The sequence below is a fragment of the Pimephales promelas genome, unplaced genomic scaffold (genome assembly GCF_988280905.1).
Source record: "Pimephales promelas unplaced genomic scaffold, fPimPro1.hap1.1 HAP1_SCAFFOLD_81, whole genome shotgun sequence".
Taxonomy (NCBI): domain Eukaryota; kingdom Metazoa; phylum Chordata; class Actinopteri; order Cypriniformes; family Leuciscidae; genus Pimephales; species Pimephales promelas.
In genome coordinates this window covers 32,501-40,000 of record NW_028297313.1, presented here as the reverse complement: position 1 = coordinate 40,000, position 7,500 = coordinate 32,501, and positions in this window count along the sequence as shown.

Sequence of the window (7,500 nt, the reverse complement as noted above, 5' to 3'; positions counted from 1 at the left end):
ACTGGGAGGGTGGGGGGATGTGTCGAGCCCCCCGATCCGCTCGCCGTCCGATCCGACCGACGCGACCGCGTCCTCCGCCCGCCGTGGCGGACGTTCGTTTCAGACGGGTCTTCTGAGTCTCCCGAGGTCGACGCGGCCTGCTTTCCCCGGAGGGAGGCCGCGTCTAGAGTCGACGCGCAGAGCGGGGAGGAGCAAGCTGCCCATAGCGGTCTCTCGACCGGGCAGGGGCCGTCCCCAGGCGCGTCCGAAGTTCCAATCGATCAGGCTAAACACCCCTCGCGTCGACGGCCCGGGAGGAGGGGGTGCGCTCCTCTCGGGCCCCGGGGGTGGGCAACCCGGAGGCGCCCGTCACACGGAGATCCGTTACCTTGTCCGAGCGGGGCGTTTGTCCCCTCCTCGACAAAACCCCGAAGGCCCGTTTTAGGACCGTCTTGGCACCGACGGAAGCTCCGCCGCGCCCACCGATACCGTCTCGCCCCGGGCACGAAGCGCCCTCCCGGGTGACCGGCCCGGGAGGCGGGCCGTCCTGGTAAACTCTTTCGACTTCACGTTTAGGGACTCTGTCCCTTTTTTCCGGAGGGGGGCCTTTTCCTCCAGAGCGCCCTGGTTACCGCCTGCCTGCCGACCCCAGACGACGCATCCTCCCCAGGATGTCGGAAACCGATACCGAGCAACGCTTTTTTTTTTGGTCCGTCACCTTGTCCGAGCGGGGCTCTCGTCCCCTTCCTCGACAAAACCCCGAAGGCCCGTTTTAGGACCGTCTCGGCACCGACGGGTGCTCCGTTCACGCCCACCGATACCGTCTCGCCCCGGGTCCGAGGCACCCACCCAGGTCACCGGCCATGGAGACGGGCCGGCCCTGGGGAACTCTTTCGACTTCACGTTTACGGACTCTGTCCTTTTTTTCCGGAGGGGGGCCTTTTCCTCCAGAGCGCCCTGGTGACCGCCTGCCTGCCTGCCTGCCGACCCCAGATGACGCATCCCCGCCTGGATGTCAGAAACCGATACCGAGCACCATTTTTTAGCCCGTCGCCTTGTCCGATTGGGGCGCTTGTCCCCTTCCTCGACAAAACCCCGAAGGCCCGTCTCAGGACCACCTCGGCACCGACGGGGGCTCCGCCAGGCAGACGCATTCGCTCGTGCCCGAAAACGAGGCGCTCTCCCCGGTCGCCAGCCGGGGGAGGTTCGTTAGCATTGGGAATCTCGTTCGCACGCAACAGCACGGACACTCGCCGTTTACCCAGACCGACCGTTCGACAAGCATATGCCTGGGGTGCACTTTTTCCATAAAACCAGCCCGTCTTTTCCTGGAGGTCTCGTACTTCCAGAGCTCCGACGGGGGCGCAGTCTGGATTTTATATGCCCACCCAGAGCGAGTCTGAGTGGGACTCACGACGGTCTGATCAATGGTAGGGGGTGCTCTGTGTTTTGCACCACCACACTTGCCCTCTTCCATACAGCCCCGAAGGCCCGTTTTAGGACCGTCTTCCCTCCAGGTCGAGCTCCAGGGGGTGTCGGGCGAATCTGACTCTGGCCCAGGACGGGGCCACCCTCCCTGGGCTGGCCAGGGAGGTCTGAGACCATGGAGCTTTGGAACCACACCACGTCATTGGACTTAGTCGATTTTACTCAAATTTTTTGGCACCAGAGCCGGACCCCGCCACGCGCGCCGGGCTCGTGCCCAGGAAAGACGCACCCTGCCTGGGGTGCACTTTACATAAAACCGGCCTGTCTTTTCCTGGAGGTCTCGTACTTCCAGAGCTCCGACGGGGGGGGCGTAGTCTGGATTTTATATGCCCACCCAGAGCGAGTCTGAGTGGGACTCACGACGGTCTGATCAATGGTAGGGGGTGCTCTGTGTTTTGCACCACCACACTTGCCCTCTTCCATACAGCCCCGAAGGCCCGTTTTAGGACCGTCTTCCCTCCAGGTCGAGCTCCAGGGGGTGTCGGGCGAATCTGACTCTGGCCCAGGACGGGCCACCCTCCCTGGGCTGGCCAGGGAGGTCTGAGACCATGGAGCTTTGAACCCACGTCACGCCATTGGACTTAGTCGATTTTTCTCAATTTTTTTGGCACCAGAGCCGGACCCCGCCACGTGCGCCGGGCTCGTGCCCAGGAAAGATGCACCCTGCCTGGGGTGCACTTTTCAGAAAACCAGCCTGTCTTTTCCTGGAGGTCTCGTACTTCCAGAGCTCCGACGGGGCGTAGTCTGGATTTTATATGCCCACCCAGAGTGAGTCTGAGTGGGACTCACGACGGTCTGATCGCTGGTAGGGGTCCTCTGTGTTTGCCACCACCACGCTTCCCCCTCTCTCATACATCCCCGAAGGCCCGTTTTAGGACCGTCTTCGCTCCAGGCGGAGCTCCAGGGGTGGCGGGCAAATCTGAATCTGGCCCAGGACGGGCCACCCTCCCTGGGCTGGCCAGGGAGGTCTGAGGGCATGGAGCTTTGGAACCACACCACGTTATTGGACTCTGTCTATTTTTTCCCCCAAACTTTGGCACCAGAGCCGGACCACCACACCATGTGCGCTGGGCTCGTGCCCAGGAAAAGATGCACCCTGCCTGGGGTGCACTTTTCAGAAAACCAGCCTGTCTTTTCCTGGAGGTCTCGTAACTTCCAGAGCTCCAGCGCGGCGTAATCTGGATTTTTACATGCCCACCCAGAGTGACTCTGAGTGGGACTCACGACGGTCTGATCGCTGGTAGGGGGTCCTCTGTGTTTGCCACCACCACGCTTCCCCTCTCTCATACATCCCCGAAGGCCCGTTTTAGGACCGTCTTCGCTCCAGGCGGAGCTCCAGGGGTGGCGGGCGAATCTGAATCTGGCCCAGGACGGGCCACCCTCCCTGGGCTGGCCAGGGAGGTCTGAGGGCATGGAGGTTTGGAGCCACCGCACATTTTTTGTACTCTGTCGTTTTTCGAGATCTGGGCTTCAGAGTCGAGCCCAGGCTCCGTTTCAAGGTGGGCATTGGGCTTCGTTCTTGCCCAGGAGACCCGCACCCTGCCTGGGATGCACTTTTCAGAGAAACCGGGCCGCCTTTTCCTGGAGGTTCTCGTGTTTTTCAGAGCTCCACCACAGCAGAGATTGAATCCTCTTCCCCAGCCAGAGTGCACCCTCTCTGGCTTGGGTGAGTGCCTTGAGTGCCCTGGAGGTCCGAACCAACAGCACGTTTATGGACTTTGTCTATTTTTCCAAATTCGACTCCAGAGTCAAGCCGGCCAAGGGGCTCTCTGAAGGCCCCTCTCTCCCTCCCTCATCCTCTACAAGAGCCCCATGGTCCGTTTTAGGACCGTCTTCGCTCCAGGCGGAGCTCCAGGGGTGGCGGGGGAAATCTGAGTCTGGCCCAGGACGGGCCACCCTCCCTGGGCTGGCCAGGGAGGTCTGAGGGCATGGAGGTTTGGAGCCACCGCACCTTTTTGGACTCTGTCGTTTTTCGAGATCTGGACTTCAGAGTCGAGCCCAGGCTCCGTTTCAAGGTGGGCATCGGGCTTTATTCGTGCCCAGGAGACCCCGCACCCTGCCTGGGATGCACTTTTCAGAGAAATCGGGCCGTCTTTTCCTGGAGGTTTCGCGTTTTTTTTTTTTTTCAGAGCTCCACCACAGCAGAGATTGAATCTGCTTCCCCAGCCAGAGTGCACCCTCTCTGGCTTGGGTGAGTGCCTTGAGTGGCCAGGGCCAACATCACCCACGGGCATCGGGCTTTATTCGTGCCCATGAGACCCGCACCCTGCCTGGGATGCACTTTTCAGAGAAACCGGGCCGTCTTTTCCTGGAGGTTTCGCGTTTTTTTTTTTTCAGAGCTCCACCACAGCAGAGATTGAATCTGTTTCCCCAGCCAGAGTGCACCCTCTCTGGCTTGGGTGAGTGCCTTGAGTGGCCAGGGCCAACATCACCCACGGGCATCGGGCTTTATTCGTGCCCATGAGACCCGCACCCTGCCTGGGATGCACTTTTCAGAGAAACCGGGCCGTCTTTTCCTGGAGGTTTCGCGTTTTTCCAGAGCTCCACCACAGCAGAGATTGAATCTGCTTCCCCAGCCAGAGTGCACCCTCTCTGGCTTGGGTGAGTGCCTTGAGTGGCCAGGGCCAACATCACCCACGGGGCATCGGGCTTTATTCGTGCCCAGGAGACCCGCACCCTGCCTGGGATGCACTTTTCAGAGAAATCGGGCCGTCTTTTCCTGGAGGTTTCGCGTTTTTTCCAGAGCTCCACCACAGCAGAGATTGAATCTGCTTCCCCAGCCAGAGTGCACCCTCTCTGGCTTGGGTGAGTGCCTTGAGTGGCCAGGGCCAACATCACCCACGGGCATCGGGCTTTATTCGTGCCCATGAGACCCGCACCCTGCCTGGGATGCACTTTTCAGAGAAACCGGGCCGTCTTTTCCTGGAGGTTTGGCGTTTTTCCAGAGCTCCACCACAGCAGAGATTGAATCTGCTTCCCCAGCCAGAGTGCACCCTCTCTGGCTTGGGTGAGTGCCTTGAGTGGCCAGGGCCAACATCACCCACGGGGCATCGGGCTTTATTCGTGCCCAGGAGACCCGCACCCTGCCTGGGATGCAGATCGGTTTGTGTGAGTCCTGGTTGTGTGAGCGTTACCCTTCTACATCACCCCCAAGGCCCGTTTTAGGACCGTCTCGGCTCCGGGCGGACAGCCGGGGGGCGGGGGGCGAATCTGCCTCCGGCCCGGGTCGGAGCTCCCTCCCCGGGGCCGTGCGTGGAGACCCGTCGCGCCCGGAGCTCCCGTGCAACCCCACGTTTTGGACTTGGGTTTTGGAGCGAGCGAGCGGGGTCGAACCCCGGGGGCCGAGCCGCCACGGAGTCCCCGAGCCCCGGGGACGAAGCCCCGGGAGCGAGGTCCCTCCGTGGAGGCGCGAGCCCCCAGGGCCCGGCCGCCCGCCCGGGGAGGAGAGCGCACGCTCCCCTACCCCTCAGAACCCACGTGGCTGGTTGCAGCAGACCCTGTGCACCGGAGGTTCCTCCAGGAGCGCGGGGCTGGGTGCTCTAAGCCCAAGTCATACAGGCAACCATGCCTCCCCGGGACTCCCCCTGCGAGCGGCGGCTGTTTGAAGGACGGTAACCCCACCGCACGGGGCTTCAAACGACCGTAGCTCTCCGAAGGCGGCTCCGATCGACGCCAAATTTTTGTCGGCTGGAGAACGGGACGAGACCTTTCGAATGAGACCGCCCCCAGCCCCGTGGGCCCCCGGGGGCCCGAGATACGGGCCCCCAAAGCGCCCCGGAAGCGGAAAAACGCAAATATCTCGCCGAAAACTCGACGTGCCCGGCCGAGGCCGGGCTCATTCGAACCGTCTCGCCGAGCTGAACGCGTCCATATGCGTTTCGTCGTTTTTGGTCGAGTATTCGCGGAGATATCGGCCGAAAACCCTCGGCCGCGCTCTGAAATGGCGCCCGCCGATGACGTCACGATCCCGGGAGAAAATCGCCCGTATCTCCGCGACGCGAAGGCCCAGAGAGCTCAAATTTGGGTGGCGAGGTCCCACGGGGGCCCTCGCTCGAACCAGGGCGGCGGCGGGCCCCGGGGACGCCCCCTACCGGATCGCCGTTCGCCGGGACCCCCGACTTTGAACGGCTATAACTCGGGGACCCGGGCGAGTTGGACCTCGTGGGTGGGCTCTTTCGAAAGGCCCCGTCCGGCACTACGGTCGATTCGAGTTTGGGGAAGATTGGCCCGGGGGTTCGCGAGATATAAGCCAAAAACGCCGCGCCTTTGACCGGGCCTAACTCCCTGACCCCGAGGCCCCCGGGGACGCGGGTGGCCTCTTTGGATAGGGCCCCCCGAGGCCTACGGAAGACCCGAGTTTGAAATTTTTTCGCCCGGCCGTTTTCGAGATATCGGCGAAAAACGGAATCTTCCCGTCCGGTGGGTGGGTGGGTGTGGGTGTGGGTGTCTCCGGGGGGCGGGGGGACTTCCAGGACCCCGGGGGGGCCACCTGGCCGTGCCCGAGGACGGTGCACCTCCCTGGGTGTGCCGTCAGAGCCTCCGGGGCCCCGGAAGTCCCCGCCCACTGCACGTTTTCGGACTTTGAGGGATTTTCGGGCCCCGAATTCGAACGCCCGTAGCTCGGGGACCCGGCGGCCCAGAGACACCGGACTCGGGTCAAGTGTGGCGTCCCGGCGGGCCCCTCGCAAAGAGCCCGCCCCCGAGCTCCGGGGCCCCCGGGTCCCGGAGGGGCCCGACGTGTCGGGGGGGCGCCCGGGAAGGAAAGGTCCCAGGGGCCCGGGGCAGGCGGGGTCCGAGAGGGCCCGTGGGGAGCCCCCGACACCCGAAAGGGCGAGCCGCTGGGACCTCCCCTCTCCGAGATACGGGCCGTTTTCTCCGAAAGTCGCCCGCGCGTAACGGGGCCCATCTCGGGACCGGGAGGTCCCAGCGGCTCGCGGCGGCGGGTGCGGGGCCCGCTCTCGGGGACCTTGCTCCTCCCGCCGTCCCGAGCCACGGGGACCTTCCGGTCCCGAGATACGGCCACTTCCTGTCCAGCTTTGACCGGGTGTAACTCGAAAAGTAAGCCGAGTTGGGGCTCCACACTCGGGGGTATTGGGGGCCTCTGGGAGGGCCCCCCACGCCGGGTGTATGGGGCCCCAACTCGGCTTGGTTCCGGAGATATGGCCCTTTAAAGTTTCAACTTTGACCGGCTGTAACTCGAAAAGTGAGCCGAGTTGGGGCTCCACACTCGGGGGTATTGGGGGCCTCTAGGAGGGCCCCCCACGCCGGGTGTATGGGGCCCCAACTCGGCTTGGTTCCGGAGATATGGCCCTTTAAAGTTTCAACTTTGACCGGCTGTAACTCGAAAAGTGAGCCGAGTTGGGGCTCCACACTCGGTGGTATTGGGGGCCTCTAGGAGGGCCCCCCACGCCGGGTGTATGGGGCCCCAACTCGGCTTGGTTCCGGAGATATGGCCCTTTAAAGTTTCAACTTTGACCGGCTGTAACTCGAAAAGTAAGCCGAGTTGGGGCTCCACACTCGGGGGTATTGGGGGCCTCTAGGAGGGCCCCCCACGCCGGGTGTATGGGGCCCCAACTCGGCTTGGTTCCGGAGATATGCCCGTTTGAAGTTGCAACTTCTACCCAGTCTAATAATCCCAAAATAATAATTAAATAAAAAAAAAAAATAATAATAAAAATAAAAATAAGCCGAGTTGGGGCTCCACACTCTGGGCCTGGGGGGCACCACTAGGAGATCCCCCTGTGCCCAGAGCGTGGAGCCCCGAATCGGCTTTCCACACCACTCACACCGGTTTCTGACTACCTTAAGAGAGTCATTGTTAGTCGCGCAGTTTACCCGACTCTGGGAACCGGGGCTTTGGGCTTGGGGGAGACCCACCGCTCGCCCCCTAACACGTCGGGGGGGACCAGGGGGCACCCGCCTGGACCCCCTCAGCCCCACTTCGGAGAACCAGAACGCTGGCCAGGGACCCCCACGGCGGTTGAAGTTTGAACTTCTACCCGGTGCATCCCGAAAAATTGAAAAAAATAAAAT